The sequence below is a fragment of the Tympanuchus pallidicinctus genome, unplaced genomic scaffold (genome assembly GCF_026119805.1).
Source record: "Tympanuchus pallidicinctus isolate F22 unplaced genomic scaffold, pur_lepc_1.0 scaffold11, whole genome shotgun sequence".
Taxonomy (NCBI): Eukaryota; Metazoa; Chordata; class Aves; order Galliformes; family Phasianidae; genus Tympanuchus; species Tympanuchus pallidicinctus.
Window position 1 is genome coordinate 16,690,544 of NW_026294627.1, and position 21,300 is coordinate 16,711,843.

General features: G+C 42.6%; 1 protein-coding gene across 1 annotated transcript in view; it reads left to right on the plus strand.

Annotated features, from left to right (window-relative positions):
- TNFRSF19 (TNF receptor superfamily member 19) overlaps window positions 1-21,300 on the plus strand; it is a 501,102-nt gene that overhangs the window by 208,226 nt on the left and 271,576 nt on the right. The gene's annotated exons all lie outside the window — the stretch shown is intronic.

Here is a 21,300-nt window from a genome sequence, read left to right on the forward strand (position 1 = left end):
TCTGCAACTTCCAACTTCACTGAGTACTTTTTTTTTTAATAGGATAATGTGGAGAACAACTGTAATCCTGAATGCAAGAGAACACTAATTCAAAGAGAAATGGGTTTCTGTATTACATTTATTGGAGTTATTCTGTGAATAATCACAAAGAGAACGTTTAATAGCAACATTACATTTAACTTCTTAAAAGAAGTGCCAACAGATTTACTCAGTAGCACAGTTACATATCCCGAGAGCATTTCAAAACGTTATTAATAATTCATAATGAAGTATGAGATTTCATATATATCTCATGCAATCATTTGAAATTCAGATATTGTTGAATCTCTAATTATTAGTAGTGTCATTTTAGCTGAAAGCTCTACTGGAATCTAAATACCAAGAAAATTAAACGCAAGAATCTTAACGGCAGAACTGTAACTCCATGTTTGACTAATGCTCAAAGCTTTCAGTGAGAAGAGGAAACCAAACTCGTCATTGTGATACTCTTCTCATTCAGTGTTGGTCTTCTGCCATTTTAAGCCTTCTGAATCAGATACAAGGGCCAATGAAGTTGAAGAGGCAATTTCCTCTGCTTCTATCAAACTTTAAGTAACGATTTTGATAAAGGCAAAGTCTAAATAATTTTCATAATCTCACATCAGTCACCAAGGTTCTCATCTGTGGTGCTGCCATATGACTGATTATATTGATTATGGTTCTGGGTGAGAAAAACTGAAGAAAATATCACATATTACTCTGAAGTTTTGAAATTTTAAGAGAAACCAAAATGCAGATAGTACTACATCTCCAGGCTGCTCACAAGTATGAAGAAAAGGCTTGGGATTCAGAATAAATAGGAAAAAATAAAATAATAAACAACTGAGAAACAAATGTGGAAAATGGGTTTTCTTATAGATTTTGTTATTCTCACACAGAAAACACTGTGTTTGGCACGTCAAATTCTATTGTAGGAAACAGCAAACTTTAGAGAGCTGTATGACACTTCAATTTCTGGCAAGACTGGCAGAAAAGTCTGGTCTGACTTTGGCAACTCAGTAACTGAAATATCTTCATGAAGTTCCTGTTTAGAACAATAGATCATTATGTTTTATACCTGAATTGTTCTTCTAATCTCAGAATCTTGAAGTACCTAACAAACTTGAGTTAGTCAGACCTCCAGAGCATGTGAAGCCTGTTATTCTTGTTCTAACATTGCTTTTTTTTTTTTTTTTTTAATTGAAGAGCCTGGTGTCTGCTCTAACAATGTCCAATGTTCTGATACTGCTATATGTCCTGTGCCCTCATCCCAGGATCCCACACTGCATAACTATTGGTCGCTGCAGCAAAAGCTGGTCCCAACCAGCTGAACTCGATCAGATTTTTCTTCTTTGTCAACATAAGGCATAGCAGAGTGCTTCTCATCACTGGCATCTCAGTCATCACTACTGGAAACTACCTTCAGTGCACTCCACAAAACTTCTGGACTGCTTGTGCCCTGCTGTGTCATCCCTCTAGCAGATACGGGAACAGCTGAAGTTCCCATGAGAGCCAGGGTTCACATACTATCTGTTCATGACAAATCAGAACACAGAGAAATAACAAAAAGAAATTCATAAAATTATAGAAGCACAGAATGGTTTGTGTTGGAACAGGCCATCGACTTCCAACTCCCTGCCATGGACAGGAACACCTCCCATCAGATCAGGCTGCCTAGCTCCCCATCCAACTTGACCTTGAACCCTCCAGGGATGGGGCATCCACAGCTTCTCTGGGCAGCCTGTGCCAGCTCATCACCACTCTCACAGTGAAGACTTTCATCCTAATATCTAGTATAAATCTCACATTTTAGTTTAGCACCATTACCTCTTTTCCTGTCACTAGGACTGGTACTGATAGAGTCTCTCTCCACTATTTCTGTAGGCTCCCTTTAGGTACTGGAAGGCCACAATGAGGTCTCCCAAGAGCCTTATCTTCTCCAAGCCTAACAAATCCAGATCCTTTGACTTTTCTTCACAGGAGAGGAGCTCCAGCCCTCTGAATATCCTTGTGGCCCCTTCTGGACCTGCACCAATAGCTCCATGTCTTTCTTGTGCTGGGGGCCCCAGACCTGGACGCAGTCCTCCAGGTGGGTCCTCACAGGAGCACAGAGGGACAATCCCCTCCCTCGCTCTGCTGCAGCCCAAGATGCTGTAGGCCTTCCAGGCTGCAAGCCTGGAAACAAAAATATTGTTGGCTCCTGTTTTTTCATCCACTAAATTGAAAAAGAAAATAAAAAGAGGCAAGACTGCTTGTTGCTGTATCAATTAAATTAAGACATCTCAATCTTAACAGCTCCATGCAATACAAAGTAGGCCTTGTAAGAATATTTAGGCTAGCAATTGCAAATAATCCAGGCATAGCCTCATTCATAAGATCAATTTATCATGGGGCCATACAAGGCAATTAGGCCTGGACACTGAATGCAGAAAAGATCTGATTAACGACCATCACCTGAAAAGGTGTTCTAAGTGATCTGGTTCTATTTTTAAAAGCATTTTAAAGCCTTTGAGAAGATTAATTCCTCAGCCAAAGAGCTGAGTACCTTGCTGCTGCTAAGGTAAACTGATGAATTAATTGAATCTTCAACACCAGAATATTCTTTGTGGAATTCTGAAGGGATAGTGCTTTGTTATTGCTAGCATCAACACAAAAAAGATTCATATCCTTTGCCCTGAAAGTCCTTGCAGCCAGATGGAAATATTCCAGCCACCTTCTCTCTCCTTTTTCTTTATCATGCCGTTCTGCAAAAGATTACAATCGGAATCAAAAAAGTTGTTTATATTCTTCAATAATGAAAGCTCATTTCATAAGGAATACTATATAAAATCCTCATTAAAGGCATTATCTTTCCAGTACTGTCAGTGGTGAGCAAGTCTGAAGCTAGAGTGCAGCTAATAAAATACTTGAAAAAAAAATACTTTTCAAATGAGATATTTGAAAATTATGGATTGTTGAGGTTACTTTTAATTATAAGTTCCCAATCAACACGTTGGAGCAATGTGTTACTTTTCAAATAAGATATTTGAAAAGATACCAAATGGATGTCAATATTTAAAATAAGATACACTGGAAACAATAGTGAAAGACCCAGTACAAGACTTTTAGCCAGATTTCTGAATCTCCTTCTCAAGAGAAAGTTGTTACAACTGGTCTAAATTCCAAAATTTCAGCTCACCAACCATCCTGTCTCCAGGAGGCTTAAGGAAGAACATGAAACATGACAAACACAGAAATGTTTGTCCTCTATTTTGCTTTGTCATGGCAATCTAAAGGTTGGGGTCCTCCTAAATCACCAGCTGCATCCAGAACACACTGCTTTTCAGTTCTGTTCAGACAATCTCTCACTAATTTTCTTGCTTCCTTTCTATTTTCACTAATTCTTTGGTTTCCACATCCCCACATTTCACTGAATTCCCATGACTAACTAACTACAGGGGGTGAAATGCATTTCCTTTAGTTTGATTTTAATCTCCTGCCTGGGCAATGCTGTGTCTGGTTGAAAGCTTCATCCTGCCCAAGGGAGTGGAGTGCTGGGTGCCTCCAGCCCTGCAGACAGATGTGTTGGAAGGCAGGTGATGCAAAAAGCAGGAAGGATGGCTTTCCAGGCAGGATGAGAAAGGGGAGAGGCAGATATGCTAGCTAGGTTTGTGGACTATTGTCCAAACATTTAAACAATAGTTACTCTTGCTTCTTCTAACATTAAGAGGGGATTCCTGGTCTCAATGAATGCAGTATATAAATCATAAACAAATAATTCATTCCTTAAGTGTATGCTGTTTGGATTATTTTTTTTTTCCTATACATGCTATTCATATTTTACACTGTCATCCATGTTTTAACAAATGATTTTAATTCACTCCACCTTTTTGCAAGCCAGACAGTCAGAGCTCTGCTGATGAATGCTGTCAGTACCCCCAAATCCCTCATTCCTCTCTTAGAAGTCAGGGAACCAAAATTACTGTGTTCCACATCAGTCATTTCTCTAGAGTGTTACACAGCCATGTATAGCAAGGTATTTATCCATCTGCTTTCTTCCTGGACAGCTAAGCTGTTCCATCAGAAACACAAAAATGTTCTTACATAGCAGCTAGCCACCCAGCATACCAAGGAGCCGTGGAGCCCTTTGGTTCATTGTTGAGGTCACTTTTAATTACAAGGTCCCAATCAACACATTGGAGCAAGGCAATAGCTTTGGAACATCAAACAGTTCCAAATCACTGTACTTAAAAATGCTGAGCCTTGTCATAAGCACAGAGAACAAGTTGCAAAGGCAAAAAGGGAAGCACTTCAGCTCAGGGTGAGTTTAAATTCCTTTTGCAGGCCTCTGCAGAAAGATGGTGATTTAGAAAAGTCAGCTTTCGATAATTAATTTTGCAGTGTCATAACCTCCCAAATTGTTCCCATTAATTATCTCTAATCTGCAAACTGATAGCTTCACACATGAACTTCATTTTAAAGATAGTTTCTGTACAATATTTGCCTTTAACACTTTGCATTGATTTTATTGATTTATTTATGAGCATTTTGCCTCATTATTATTATTACTACTACTACTACTATTACTATTAGTACTATTATTCAGGTTTTAATTTGATTTCTTTGATCTGTTAAATGGATGAACCATTTTATTGACTCTGCCTGGAGACGGTGACATCTCCCTCTTGGAAATGAGCATTCTGGCTGCAGTTCAATCTCTGCAGCAGTATTAATGCAGGGACAGAACCTGGTTTCATTTGAGCACTTTACTTGAGTTCTTCCATATGCAAGTAGGACACAAAATTATCATAATTAAGAGTTAGTAGAAAATAGAAGAGAACAGGAATAAGGAAGTACATTCCTCATCATGCCAGTGTTAACAATAGTTAAAATGAATGCAGGATCTGTTGTAGAGTGAGAAGTTTCTTTCATTAAAAGGAAACATCTAACAAAGTATATGAGTTGAGCTCAGCAGCTGCTGCAGCGTCTGCCCTGCCCTGAGTGGGCAGTTCGGCGAGCTGTTTAATGTCTGAACTTTGAACATTACAACAGACTTTTATTTTCTACTGCCACACGTGTGTATAAAAGCCTTTTAAATTTTCTCATCATAGGAAATGTAGGAGAGATGAAAGGATGAAAGAGAACTTGTGTCAGCAGCACTGGGAATGTGTCAGTAGTGCTGGGAAGTTTGAGCTAGGGCCATAAATGCAATAAAATAGAAATTGCTGAAAGAGTAAGCTACAGAAATATCTATTTAAAATATCTGCTTAATTTCGTCAAAAGAAGAAATGAAGAAAGGTGGCACAGACAAAGAAAGCATGAATTGCTTACTAAATCTAACACTATGCAGCTGATGACTAGTACTTACACCAAGGTCACTTTCAATGAGCATGCAACAGCTGAGTCCAATGGGATGGTTTGGGTGAAGGAAAGAAATATATTTGAGGCAGCTGGTTCTTGTACACCAAATTAACCCATATTGATGCATGCAGCAATGGGAGAAATGACCTCCAAAACAGCAGTGATGACTTCCAGGATCATGCATATAGTGAGCCCAGTGTATAAGCAGAGCCAGGTTACAATGTGCTTAAACTGCTTCTGAGTTTGTTTGACACAATTAATCAAATGTTCTCTGGAAGCATAAACCATTTTCACAAATACGAAAGCATAGAAACACTAAATACAACATTCTGCCTATGAAAAATCCAGGCTTTGATCAAGGAGCCTTGCAATGAGGGCAGGAGCAGCAGTGCTCCCAAGGATTCCACCACAGCCCAGGGCTGATGCTTGTAGCCTGGCCCTCAGATTTAAGTAAAGATACAGCATGGTGAGAGAGCCCACACATAATAGGAGAGCTGTCAGAGCCCTAACCTCTGCATTCCATCCACCATAACAGTCAGCAGATAGCTTGCAGGAAGCTGTGGGAGTTATCAGGCACTGTGCTTGCTCCTGAATGGACCTTGGTTAAGTGAGCTTTTCCCTGCAGTTTGTGTGTGCTAAGTAGCCCCATCTCTTCATATGGACCCCAGACTCAATTCCTTTGACAAACTGTGCTAGAAAAACTACACAGATCTGTTAGAAAGCATAAAGTAAGTAGGCAACACTAAATGCATTATCAAAGTGTATGAAACTATTGTATTTGTGATGAAATGTTAGTGATTAATGTTCCATCCCTGAGTCTTCAAGGTTAGGTTGGATGGGGCTTTGGGCAGCCTGACCTAGTGCTTGATCTAGTAGTTAGCAGGGGCTTGGAACTAGGTCCAACACAAGGCATTCTATGATTCTATGGCTGATTCTATGCTTCTGTGATTCTGTGATTTACCAGATTTCTTTGCCAACTGATAGGACACCAGTTTGCAAGAGGCTGTATGTAAGGACCAGCCTACCAGTCACATGTGTGAATTTGTGCATTCCCAATGCTCCACTCGCCTGATGCTTCCAAATACAAATTTCTGAGCACACTTATGAATGGGGTATACTCTCCAGTTCTCTGGTGACTTTTTTAATCCATGCAAAAAAAAAAAAAAAAGGTTTTCTGTTTAATGACACTTTGCCAATAATGTGTCTCTAAGAGAAGGAAAAAAATGCTTCATTTAATCTAAGTTTTGCCTTCTGAGTCTACATTAATTGGTGGGCTAATGGTTAGAGACAACACTAAAGACACTGTATGTGCCTTGATAAAGCTGGTTTGAAAATTGAAATATGTTGATGCCTTCCAGCATTGGATAAAACCTCAGCTGTTCTCTGTGATAGCACTTGTGATATTTGCAGTTTCCATTTTCAGCCTATCTATTTAGGTCTTGATAGTCACATCTTTTCTCTTTCTGGGACTTCATTGTCTCCTACAACCTTTCGTTTATCTTGCCAAACTTGGCCTTCACATACACCACTCTGCTAGAAAGTTCTCTCTTGTTACCATCCTCCTAACAGTGCAGTGTGGTCTGCACAGAAATCAGAACATACACTGGGTTCCCACTTGCAGCAGATCAGTGGAAGTACCAACCATTTTCTTCAAGTCTCTGACCATTACAGCCAATGGCTAATGCAACTAAGTTCTTGGTAAAGGTCTGTCTCCACTTATGGTCATTCTACTTGTGTGCTTAATATTCTCACTTTTCTTCCTCATAAAACATATTAAAAAATAATTCCAATTGAAAAATCCATCTTTGCTATGGATCCTGCTGATTCCATGAACTGGGAGTTCAGTCCTGCACACCATTTTCTTGCTTGTGAAGATAATCCCATTAGTACCAGCAGAACAACGACTCCAGGACCAGGTTGCTCCATGCAGTGGAGGAGGGGAGGGCAGAGGAGGGGAAAATCATGCAATTTTGTGAGTAAAAAACAGATTCTAAAGAATCAGTTTGATCTCTTCTTCTCCAAAGGTAATGGGAAAAGGCTGCAAGTACACCCCAAAAGCCAAAACAGCTCCTGCTATTCCAGCACTACTTTGCCCAGCACAGTCACTGTTAACACACTTACAGTCGCACCTCTCCTCACAAACATACAGCTTAATGCAACTCTGACTTGGGGGAATTCAGATAAGGAAGGCTTGCAACCAGTGCACCATGATACACTTCATATTTTCATTACCTACCTAGCACACCTAAAATCACGTATGTGTGTATGTATCTTCACCTGTGTGTATATAATTGTTTACCACATTATTCTTAGGTTACAACAAAGTCCTGACTGTCCAGGTTCAATCCTTGGCTTCATGCTCGTCTCAGTATTTTGCAGTTCACATTGTTTTAGTCAGTACTGACAGCTACTGAAGCTCTGTGCAGAGAGATGAACGTGTCACACCAGGAATAAAATATCTAACGAGATTAGAACTCATGTGATTTTGCTTCGCTTTACTAATGGATCAATTACTAATTGTACCAACTATGTTGCTTAAATCTAAATCGGACCACGAGGACTTTAAATTACATTTTAATGGTTCAGGCTATGAAATTTTGGCTACTGGTTTCATAGAGTGAAGCACAGAACGTATGAAGATAGCTGCTAATATGCTGCACTGCCACAGAAACACCCACAGCTGTGAACAGTCTGGTTGAATTCCTGTCTAGGTGGGAAGCTTGTAAGCTTGTAAGAATCCTCTAATTAAAAGCATCTAGAGCCTTACTCAAGTTCATCTCTCAGACCTCAGCTGGGAAACACATCTGTGCAACGGTCTTCCCTTCTTCCCATGCAAGCAGGGAAAGCTGTAGGGTGTCTGTCCACTGGAGAGTTCATCTTCCCACAAACTGACTCAGTGCTACTGTCTGACTCTTATATGTGCTTTGAATAGACTGCAATAACACCATTTCATGAGATACAAAACTTCTAAATCTTCTAACCTGACTGATGAGCTGCAATTGGATCACTACTGTTTTCTTCCAGAACATAAAAGTATAAATTCTGTGATTTGGAATATTCAGTTGAACGGGAAACAGTTAAAAATAATGTATCTACATTTGCTTACAATAAAATTTTAAAACAACTCACAAAATATAAATATCTCTGATGTAGCCCCATGAAAAGTTTCCAACAGGCATAAATCATTGCCCTTTATTCCCTTCCCTTTAAGTATTCTTTCTGAAAAATTCATCCAGCTCATCAACTTTTTATCTGAATAACAGTCTCTGTTTATCAGAACTGCTTCGTAAACTCTTGGAAGTGAGTTCTGCTTATGTCCTTCTAAGGCTATGGAAGTGAAGTATGCAGAGAGTGGTATCAAGGACTGTCAAATGATACTGCTCCTTGTGTTTATGAGTCAGAATCTGAAGGGCAGTTAGATGACAAAATAGAATAGAAGAAGAAACGAGGAATGCTAACAGATACAGTAAGTTGGTGTTCTTTCCAAACCTTGTAGGAGAACATTACTGTGCTTAGGAAAGGAGAAACAAAAATACAGAATTAGATATGAAATGCTCCAAGAAGATTTCTGGCCTCTCTGAGAAGAGATGACTCTCGTGCTACCAGTAGGAACGTCACTGCAAATTGGATGAATGGTGACAAGCACCAATTAGTCACTCACTGCTTTGACATGTTTGGTTGCTCCTCATTCATTTGAGATTTGCTTACTGATTGTGCGAATCCACTGAAAGGTGAAGGATTTTGGAAGAGACTTACAAAAGTTACATGGAAATCCTGGTATCCAGCTCTCTCTGGAAGCTGGGCATTGAACTGATGAACTGTATCTTTAGAAATTATGCCAGCCAATTTGCACAAAAAAGGAGGGCAAGGAAAAACCAACGTGGTTTTAGGTTTCCTTATTAGCTTTACCAGCTCAAACAGCACTACTTTCTCCATTAAAAAAAAAAAAAAAAAATTAAAAATAGTCTGATTGGAACAGAACGAATTTGACCATTTGCCAAAAATTTTGAGATTACAGCCAAACTGTAATCTGAAGCTGCAACACTTACGAGCCCCTCAGACGTGTTATTGCCATCTACGTGCACATCTTGTGCAGAGAATGTGATACATGTTGGACACACAGCAAGTCCTGAGTTTTAGCAAGGTGCCCACCCTGTGCATGAGACAAAATCCCTATCCATGGGCAGAATCATGTGGCTCTCCTACACCTTCCTGGGATTCCTGTGGTTTTATGGCTCTTCTCTTTCCAATTATATCTAGATGTCCCCACCACTGCTTTGGGTTCTAATACCAATCCACAAGTCTACGTCCAAAAATGCCACCTTTTGTTACATGTGTTGTACAGATACATTCCTTCTTTTGTGAGATGACAGCATGATGCTTAGTAATTGCATGGCAGTCAGTGAATTAGGATTAAATTGTGCCTGCAGCTGAAAGGCAGTACCTTCATCTCTCCATGTCTTCTCAACACAGTCACAGCAAATATGTGTGGAATAGCAATGTGGTTTCCCTAATCCCACAAATAAACAAATAAATGAGCAAATAAATAAATAAATAAATAAATAAAAGTAATCTTCCCTGCAGTTTTTTTTTAACCGTGTTTTTTAACTGCGGACACAGATTCTACATTCATGAATGACATCAATGGCAGCAATTCCTTATCAAGACTTCCATGTAATTCCTCTGCTTCTAGGACATGACAAGGATCCATCTAGTACAAACCAGGATCAGAAATAGTATTCTCTAAGCCAAACAGGGCTGGATCAATCTCTTTGGAAACCATGTGTGAGAGTACAGAGTTGCTGTAAGGAGACATTTGGGGTTCAAAACACGTGGGGCTCAGGTGCTCTTTTCACCAAAATGCAGTAGGACAGGCAGTTTGCCACTGCCTGGTGTAGAAGAGCTCTTGGCTCAAGTATAGTCCACACAGTGCTGCAGTGCTCTGCAGCATGTCACCGTGGCGCTCTGCTGTGTTGTGGGATGCACTTGTCACAGAAGGGGAAGAAGCTAATCATGAAGGCATGCATCCAAACACTGCTCAGCACTTTTCCATCCCAGAGGGAGTACAGCAGTGAAGATACTGTCTGTCCCTTGCTCATGCAGCGAAGTTAGCCAGGATCACTGTGCTACTGGTACAGTTGTGGTGACACAACATGCTACATACTGATAGGAGTGCAGGTTTCTATGGGATGAATTACAGGACTGAAGGCCAATACTAAGCCAACGTGGCTGGAAGGACCAATGGTGGGATCAGTCAGGATAGCAGGTCTGGGCCCAGCCAAGGTAGATGGAAGCAATGGGGAAGGACCCCACCAGCGGGGACTGGGACAGCAAAGTGGTGGGAGGGAGGGCTGCCAGGAGGACACAGGGTCCTGCAGGGCTGGAGAGGTGAGAGCCAACAAACATGGGGCTTCCTTGCCTTCCTGAGGGTTTGTTTCATCCTCTGCTCTGTGGAAAAGCTGAAGGAAATGGATTAGAAACAGATTTTACAAAGCTACATGGGAAAACAGGTAGAAAGAAGAAGACTGCACTGGAATGGTAAGTTTCACATTGCTTTTTTTTTTTTTTTTTTGTGGATTGAGGGAGCAAACCCAAAGTGTCCCCAAACACTTCAACCTCACTTGAGTCATCTGGCAGTGCTATAAATGTTACAGTTTTGCAGACCACGTAGAAACAATTTCTCCAACGCATGAAGCTTAAGCAAGCCTTCTTTTTGCATAGGTAAGTATTTGTTCCTATACCTCTCATTTCCTCTCCTAAAACAAATATTGTTAAGTGTGGAACCACTGATACGAAACACATCTGAGACCTCCCAGGAATGACTGCCTTTCCCAGGACTTCTCCTGCAGCGTCTGGAGCTAGAGTCCCTGCCACACGTTTTCTTTTGCAAAGTCTTCCCATTTTATGACACTCGGAGCAACTGGTCGTGTTTATTGATCTTTCCGCACAGCTGCTCTTTTCCTACAGGAGCCCTAAGCCAGATTTTCTGTGGCCTGATGCATGAGGCCCCATGTGTCTCTGCAAGAGTGGATTTCCTGATGCCAGCAACAGAGCCCAGAAGGCAGCGGATTTTTCACACTGAGAGTTTGTGGGTGTAAACGAAGCAGAAATTGCTACACACTGGCTTCACTTCCCCTGTAAAAAAATGTGCTTGTTTGATGGATTCCAAAATCCCGTGGTAAGCTGGAGCCCAAAGCAGACGAGCTGCAGCACATGAGGATGTGGCAGAGGAATGCAGGAGGATGTGGCAGAGGAATGCAGGAGAGCTGAGCTGAGAGGCACAGCCAGCGAATGGGCTGTGCAGCCTCTGCGTGGAGGCAGCCACCAGCCAGAGGCATCCTCAATACCTCTGCTTGTGTTCCTGGCAGCACACACCTCCCCTCAGTAGCTTCCACTATTCCTCACCCATTTTAACTGATTGAGCAGATCAGATAAAAACAGGAATGACTTCATAGAATCATAGAATCACAGAATTATTTGTATTGGAAGGGACCACTAAAGATTCAACCCCCTGCAATGAACAGGGACACCTACAGCTCCATCATGTGCTCAGAACCCCATCCAGCCTGACCTTGAGTGTCTCCAGGGATGAGGCATCCACCACATCTCTGGGCAACCTGTGCCAGCTGTAAGAGACTTCTTCTTTATATCCAGTTTAAATCTCCCCTCTTTTAGCTTGAAACTGTTTCCCCTTGTCCTATCACAACAGACCCTACTAATGAGTCTGTCCTGTTCTTTCTTACAGCCCCCCGTTACCGAAAGGCCATTCTCAGGTCTCCCCACACAACAACAAGCACATATGACCCTGAAATAACCCCAGTCTCTGGAGACAGCATCACCTGAAGGTGGGTTATGTTTCACAATTTGCAAAGGCTGCAAAGGACGGTGGAGCTGAGCACCCTGCTCTGGGGTCACAGCAGCAGCAGTCCCCACATTCAGAAGCACTCAGAAATGGACAGAGGTAGCAGAGAGGGTTTGTAACTTGAGGAAAGAAGGGGAAAAAAGTAGCAGAAAAGGAAACTTTCAGGAAAATATCCATCTTACCTCCCTGCAGACCAGTCCAAAGTGCAACTCAGAGAAATCTTACCCCGAAAACAGCTGAGGATCCCAGACAGAGCACACGACACAGACTTCCTCCAAACTCCCAGCCCCTCTGTGCTGCCCAGGAGCCGCAGCCCCCAGGCTGGGCGGGAGGAACAGTTGGGTGAGTGTCAGCACCGCACGCCCCATAAATTCTCCCACAGCCTTCTGAAGACGTGCGTCCCTGAGCAAAACACCCAAATCCCGCAGGCTGTTGACATAGTAACCACCCTGAAGTTTTTTGCCCCCCTCAGAAGACAGTTGCGTAAAACAATTCACAATAGGAAAGATTTATCCAGCCTGCAGCGTGCCGGATTTCGTGGTTTTATTTAAGTAAGGAGCAAAATAAAGAGTGTCAATGTTTATACATCAGAAACTTCACACCCTAACCAAGGGCTTACTTCATAGCTGCAGTTAATATTAAGGTCTTCCACAACTCTTTGAAGGAAGTGTATTATTACCCAAACAAAAGACAAAAGCTCATTTCTAATGCACAAGTGAAGTAAAAATACAGAACCTTGTAAGGAAGTTTGAAAATGTTTTGGATTTTCCTCTATTTATTTACATACATTGAATCATGATCATTAAGGCTGGAAAAAATCACTAAGATCATCCAGTCTAACCATCCCCACCATGCCCACTGACCATGTCCCTCAGTACCACCTCTCTATAGTTCTTGAATGCCTCCAGGGACAGTGACTGCAGCACCTCCCTGGGCAGCCTGTGCCACTGCCTCACCACTCTTTCTGAGAAATTCAGATTCCTCCAAAGATGCTTGAACCATTTCAAAAATCCCCAGTAAAGTTCACATTACCACAACAGCTACTGGGGGACGTAACAGCCAGGCTGCCCTGCACGTCTTTTTCCAACTGTGGCAGCAAACAGATGGGGACGTGTGGAGGTTAAAGTCACACTGAGTGGACCTTGACACCTGGAGTTGAGTTGAGCTTTACATGCAGCACTGCAGTGCTCACTCAGCATTGCCTTCCGAAAACTGCCGTATTTGTTGATCTGAATAAGAGCTGAATTCTGTGTTATTTACTAAAGAAAATTTGTCTTTGAACAAGATTAGATCCGTGCTTAGGCTTGGAAACAGCAGAATCTAGAGTGAAAGAGTATTTCAGACTATGCACCCTACCACCCTTTTCCTCCAACCCTGCCATTCATTATAAGTGGCCACGACCTTTCCCCACAACACCCAAATGATTTTCATTTAACTCACACTGTACATCTCACAGCCTCTCTAAATCTTCATCCACTTGTTTTTCCTTGCCCATAGCATTGGGAGAGGAGCTGAAAATCATCAGTCATTTCCCAAGCTGTCATTTGAATGGGAAAATCCTTCAGAAGAGAAGAAAGAGAAGAGATGCAGTGGGTGCCCCTCATCCTTTCCCTGTGTCCCTTCTGCTTTCTTCGTTTGCTTTATGCCACGTCTGTGCTGGGGCCTTCAAGGCAGCTCCTGCAGCAGATTCATTCCAAAATCAACCCACCAAAACGCCCTAATTTTCCATTTCATCAGCCCCAGTGAGCTGCTCTCACTGTGATTGTGCAATTTCTGCCTGCAGACCATGGGCAGTGGTTGGTGGGCAGAACAGTGGCCCTCAGCTACGGCTGATTACACCAAATGCTGAATACTCTTCTGAGCCTTTCTGTGCTGTTCAGGACAGTAGTATTTCCTTATCCCACAGACTGAAATAGTGTTGTATCTCCATGTAGGTAAGGAGTGCCATACAGCTGAGCTTTTTCAGAAGGTAACCGACTGCAGCGCCTGTGATTCTCTGCACATGGTGTGTAAAATCAGCCTTCACAAACTCACAACTCAGCTTTCAAAAACATATTACCATCTGGTGAAAGTAAGCCAGAAGTAAACCAAATTTCCTTCTGCACAGTGTGCATATCAAACAGACAAATGCTCTGCTGTCAGCAGCAATACGAGTACTGAAGTCTCTCCACTTTTGTACTTTGAATGCAATTTTCATAAAATAAGCTATTAACTGAAAGAACAAAAGTAGTATAGATCCTATAAGTTATTTTCAGCAGGGCTTTACCTCTATCTTCCCTGGTAAATGTACACAATACAGTTTGTACTAAGACTGGTTAACATTGTACTTTTGAATCTGTTCTTGACCAGCTTGCGATGATATTCTCCTTGCACTGTTTACTCATCAATTATATCCTAATTAACTGATTTGAGATACATAGATGATTTGGAATTGCAGCAGTTAGGCAACATTATCCGTGAGATTTCATGAGATAACAGAAATTTGCCAAATCTCACTTACTGGGACTGCTACTGAAGGCGAACCACTGCACTGCAGAGATGGCACGGAAGTCCTGTGTCCTTTCATGATGGGGTTTGGGAAAGCAAAGGAGTAAATGAAAGCAAGAAGTGGGCTGTGGCCCATGAGCTGCCTGCACAAAGCATTAGCAGCTGCTTAGTGCTGTGTTTGCAAATGCTATGGTTCCTCTAGAAACACTTAATCCTGCCTGAATCCTGGTTGGCATTTAGGGTGAAGTGAAGGCTGTAAAAGACTGTTCTTGATTACCTGCTCATCTGTATGGTCCGTTTTGCATGACAATGGATTTTCAGCAAGATTTTTCAGGCTTAATTATTCACTCCAGGTATTGTGCACCTATTTATGAGAATGGCTCTGAAAGTGAGGCTTCCTATGTTACGATGCTGGCCCACAACATCAGAGGCAGGTGGTGGTGGTGTGGCAGTAGATGTTGAATCTTCCCACCAAAATTCCGTTACATGTTGTTCTCATGTGACGGATGGCAGCAGAGGGGCAGTCTGACAGAATGGTGTCTGACATGGAAGTGCATATGGAGCAAAGGTGTGTCACTGAATGCCTCCATGCAAAAAAAATCGTGCTCATCAACGCTTGCTGAATTTGAGGAGACTGAACAGTGGATGTGAGCACAGTGAGGCAGTGGGTGGTGCATCTCAGCAGTGGCAACAGCAATATGAAATACAAGCTATGTTCCAGACAGCCATAATCTTGTTCATCCCTGGTTAAAATATGTAGTTCCTGATGGGGAACATGTTGAAAAATAGTATTTTGTAGCCGAGAATCTGCTCTATCAAACAGAGCTTTTGTGCTTTTTGTATCTGTTGTAGTTTAAATCAAAATTAATAATAGGCCTTACTTTAGGAGTGACTTGCAGACTGGTCATGTGCAGTGGCCTGTTTGATGGGATGTCCCACAGTGGAGTGGGGATGTTTGCTTGTTGTGCTGAACATAAAGGAGGAGACAAAGCAGAGACAACACAGGAAACTTAAGATCCCCTGAAGCCAAGTCGTGAGAACTTGTAAGTACAAGTAAGTACACTTAGCTATTCTTTAAGTACACTTAACTATTCTATAGAGTACAACACTGAGCTACAACTGGCAGTGGGGGGTCTTGAAAACCATTTCATAAGTGGCAAAAAAGAGCAGAGTTCTCCTTTCCATCTTAGGGCTGATTTAAAAGTGAATTGGATTTTACCAAATAATATCCAAAAGATTCTACTCAGTGCAGCAGGATGAAATGTCTTCTCCATGACCACAAATATTTAAAAGATGAAATCCAGAATAAATTCACAAACAAAGAAACAAAGAAGGTTTGTGTCCCACTCCTACAAAAGTTGAATCATAGAATCATAGAATCGTATCACAAAGATAAAATCTATTTCAGTACAATGAGATAAACCTTATAGAAACCAGAACAGCAAGCCAAGCTCATTTTGTAGCTGCTTCGCTGGTTCAAGCAAACCAGACTTTGTATCATAGAATGGTTTGAGTTGGAAGAATCCTTACAGACCATCCCACCTCCAGGTATGGGGCATCCACAGCCTCTCTGGGCAGCCTGTGCCAGAGCCTCATCACCCTCTCAGTGAAAAAATTCCCCCTGACATCTAATCTAACCTTTCCCTTTTTTAGTTTAAAGCCATCCCTCCTTGTCCTAGTGCTATCAGATAATATAAAAAGTTTATTTCCTCCTGTATATAAGCTCCCTTTAAGAACTGAAAGGCCACAATGGGGTCTCCCCATAGCCTTCTCTTATCCACACTGAACCCCAGCTCCCTCATCCTGTTTTCATAGGAGAGGTGCTCCAGCCTTCTGATAATCTTCGTAGTCCTCCTGTAGACCCTCTCCAACATCTCCATGTCTTTCATGAGCTGGAGGCCATAGGCCTGGATGCAGCTCTCCAGATGGGACCTCACAAGGACAGTGTAGAGAGGGACATCCTCTTCCCTCTTCCTGCTGGCCACCCCTCTTTTGATGCAACCAGGGATACTGTTGGCCTTCTGGGCTGCAAATGTGCACTGCTGGATCATGTTCAGGTTCTCATCCACCAGGAATACCAAAGCCTTTTCTTGCTGAGCTGTTCTCAATGAGTTCTTCTCCCAGTCCGTACTCATACCTGGGATTGCCCCAACCCCATTGCAACACCTTGCACTTGGCCTTGTTGCATCTCATTAGGTCCACATGGACCCACTATTCAAGCCTGTCCAGGTCCCTTTGGATGGCATCCTTTCTTTCTGTCGTATCAACTGCACCACTCAGCATACTGTCCTTAGTTTTGCTGAGGGTACAGTCAATCCCACTGCCTAGAACATTGATAAAGATACCAAAGAGCACCAGTCCCAAAGTGTCCCAAGGGACACCACTTGTAACTATATTATTCATGATTATCTTACTCAGTGAACAGAAAACTCTTCATTTTCTTCCTTCTGGATTGTTTTTTCTATTTTAACTGCCCACCACCAAGCCAAGATAAACTAGCACTGCCTCAAAGGAGGAGGAAAACAGCCCTTGGGAAAGGGAGGGGAAAAGCTCCTCTTCACACAGACAGAACAACTCCCATGAAAGTGTTAATCTGTTTAGAATTACTGTGCAGCTCCTCAGCACTTCAGAGCCCTAGGAGTTTTGAGTCAGTGAGTCAGTTCAGGTCACAGAATCACAGAATTGTACAGGCTGGAAGGGACCTCTGCAGATCATTGAGTCCAACCCCTCTGCAAATGATATGATATTTGTACCTGGACAGCCAAAAGACTCTGGTAGGAAAAAAATAAATAAATAACAAGAAAAAGACAGCAGCAGATGAAGTTCTCTTTCTGTCAGGATTGTGTACTCTCATTTCAATTGATACTTTCTGTTTCACCAAGTCCTGCTGTGAGCCTACTCTTTTGGTAAGCACACAGAAGCTCCCACCCAACCTTGGTATGCTGACATCACCCTCTAGCTCCAGGCAGCCCTCATCCAATGAGGAAATGCACCTGAGCAGACGAGGAAGGAAACTCAGGGAGCATCAAATATCAGTCTTGAGTGCCAGTATACCATAGCAGGCTGGTGCAGTCATCACTGGCTTTCTGTCAGAAACATTTTGGAAACGACACTTCTTTTTGTCTTGTATCCTGTAGCACATACTTTAAGGCTGACGTTCTGCCTCCTGCCTCACTGGCTGTTGCACTGCACAGGTTGCACACACTGAATGCTTGTGGGAGTAATTTCAGTTCAATTTCTAATTCTCCTGTTCATAGGGAGGTATTTTGCCTTCTGAAAATGAGAATCCTTTTAAAGGTCATGCAGCACTGGTGTGCAAGGCTCTTGCTCCGGTGGACTAGCAAGTTGAAAGACCAGTTTGAGTTCTGCCATGCCTGGCAGTTTCTTATTTCCTCCTCTGTCTGTGAATCTTCTCTATGGAGGAAAAGCACTCAGAGAGAGGCAGAACATGCAAGATGGATACTTTCTCAAGCACAGCCTCCTGCTGGCACAGTGTTACTCGATCAGTTGCAGCCAGAGCATCATTATTTAAATGTGATATTTCTGCATGTAATCCAAGCTGTGACATCAAGTCCACCAGCAGCGTCTGTTGTGCTTTAATTCAGCAGCTGCTCAGCACCACACAGCCATTTGCTCACTCCCCCTACACGGGATGAGGGAGAGAAGTGGAAACAGAATAGAAGTCGGTAATCAGAGCTGTATTGGAGATGGCAACAAGAGGAGCAGCAAGGATATGGGCAGAAGGATAGCAGGAGGAAGAAAAGAGGAGGAACACAGGCCAGTAGCAGGCCAGGATGCAAGGAAGAGCAGGCACGTGGGGTCTACCAGGTACAAGGAAAGAGGTAAACCATGCTGGGTCTGTGCAGGGTGCTGTAGCCTAAGAAACTCTCCGTGAGCAGCTATCTCCCCATCCTGGTTATAGAAAGGTTCACAACAAGGTGGAAGCAAGGAGTTGATCACTGCTCGTTCTTGTGTTTCAGACAGTTTTGGCATGAGCCCATGACTCCCCAGCACTATGTAGTCACACTGCACTAGCTTTAAAATCAGCCACAGAAGGGAAGTGCAGAGTGTGGCTTTGAGAAACACACCTAAATGAGGATGCCCACCAGAATGCCCAGGACAGCGCTTGCCTCAGCATGAGATGAGCCTTGTGAGCCCTGTAGAGCCCAGCTGGTTTGGGCTGGCCATTGGGTCACACACTGGGCTTTCTACACCATCTGTCTTATTTGGGATTTCCCCTCAGCTCATCTCCTGGCAGTAGTAGTCCAGTTCCAAAGCAATAATTGGAAGAAATGACCCCGAGCACACCAGTGCTGGCCATTTCACAGCTGCCATGTAGGACCTGGACACAAGCCTTGTACAGCTGGCTCAGAAAGCCTTGTGCTATCAGCACTGCCATCCTGGTCAGATGACTTCATATTTTCCTGCCCTGAGGCTTTTTGAGCAATATGTATATAAAAGAAGATGCTGAGCATTTCTTTAAATTAATCAGTCCTATAGGTAATCAGCACCCGATTGGATTTCCAGCAATACGAAGAGTCTAATAGTTAATTTGTTCTTAGAAGAAGATTTTTTCTTTTAATGCTCACCAGTATTTTTCCACGTTGCTCCATGTAACTAAATTAAGTGCTCTGATAACAGCACTAAGAGCAGTGGAAAAGCCAACATATTAAATAAACTTGGCCACTTCTCATATTTTACGTGCCATCTCTTGCTCACAGCCTGCAGGTTTAAGCACTTGGCAGTGGGAGCCAGGGCAGAAAGTGGCACTGAAATTTCCTCTTTATCTCAATCTGAGTTTGATGACTTTTATCTGTTCACCAAGGCAAGAAAGCCAGAGCTTTTTGTGTCATTACTTCATATGCTGATCTGCAACCCAGATGTTTGGAGGCCTACAAGAACAAGAGAAGAAAAAAGAAGTATGGTTTAGAGCTACCCTGCAAGGTCTTTGAAACTCAGGGCTGCAGTGAAGCTTTGAAACACTGACTAAAAAAGAGGGCTTGATACATCCATAGCACTGCTTCAACTCAAAAAAACTGGAGATCATTTGTGCAAGACAGCTCTGCTTCCCACTTGTCCTCTGGAAACTCACTGCCCAGCTCCTGGTCAGCAAGCCAGGACACCCTCCTGCTTGGGATCTGTGGAGCGCATCCCATCACTGCTTGGTCTGATGCCCCTGCCCATGGCCAATGGCCTCACTGTTTTTCTCTGCTCATGAAAAAATACACCTTGGGTGTCTGAGATTTTACTCTGGATTTTAGCCTGGATCATCCTCCAGGCCACAGAGGTCCCCCTGATGCTGTCACTCAGATTTTGTCAATCACAATGGGCTGTTGTGTAGCAGCATGTGGATTGCTTATGGCAGTGCTTTGCCCAGAGACATGGTTTCTGGTTTTCAGTAAACAAAAGGCAATGCAAGTAGGGGGAAGATGACTCAGGCAATGCAAGTACACAGATGTGCTATGGAACAAACATTATGTGATCTAGGATTCCTCTGAGACTTTAAAAAGGCCTATTTAAAAGGACTACATTATTACCTACAGGTTCTAACTTAAAACAACAAGAATAAGGCTTGTTTGTTCATTTAAAAAAATGCATATAGAAATAATCCTGCTTCTTAAAACAGTGAGAAATGGCACTTTGAAAATAATAATATATTACTTTGGACATAAATAGCTGTCAAAAAAAGACAAGGAAATTAGCAACTGGGGACTTCTCACTGAGAGGCACTTGAAGCCTCCTTTTGCCACCTGGATAATCTCTCAAGAGAGGTTCACTGCATGGCTGGGGGCACACATTCAGGACGTCAAGAAGAAGCTATTGCATATGATAAAACCAGAGGACTACTGTCCACTCCTACTCTTTCAAGGTGGGGCACAGGAGGCTGCAACAAGGAAATTACAAAATATTTAAAGAGACTTTTGTCACATGGGAAGATGTCGAAAGGACAAAGTAGTGTCCTCCTCAGTCCTCCTGCCTGGTGACAGGGATCCAGACTGAAGGAGAACAGATCAGTTGAATGAACAGCTGCATGGGTGATGTTGTGTTCAGTGTTCTGGTTACTATGATAATTGAATCATAGAATAGCCCCATCCAGCCTGACCTTGAGTCACTCTGGGGATGGGGCATCCATCACCTCTCTGAGCAACCTGTGCCAGTGTGTCACCACCCTTACTGTAAAAAATTTCTTCATTATATCTAGTGTAAACCTCCTTTCTTTTAGTTTGAAACCATTTCCCCTTGTCCCATCTGAACACACTCTTTAGCATAGCCTGTCCCCTTCTTTCTTACAGTCCCCCTTCGTATACTGCAAGGCTGCTCTTAGTTATTCCCAGAGCCTTATCTTCTTCAGTCCGAACAGCCCCAGCTCTCTCAGCCTGTCCTCAAAGTGGTGTTCCACTTTATTTAGTGGATATTAAGATCTCCTTGGCCCTCCTGGTAAATCCAAGCCTGTCTAATTATACTCAGAGAGATACAAGGCACAAAACCTGCATATATAGAATGTGATGTGCTAAAAGATGTTGACTGACCCCAAAGATGGCTTTGAGCTAGACACCATCTCAGAGACAAGAACTGAAACCCATGGTCAGAGC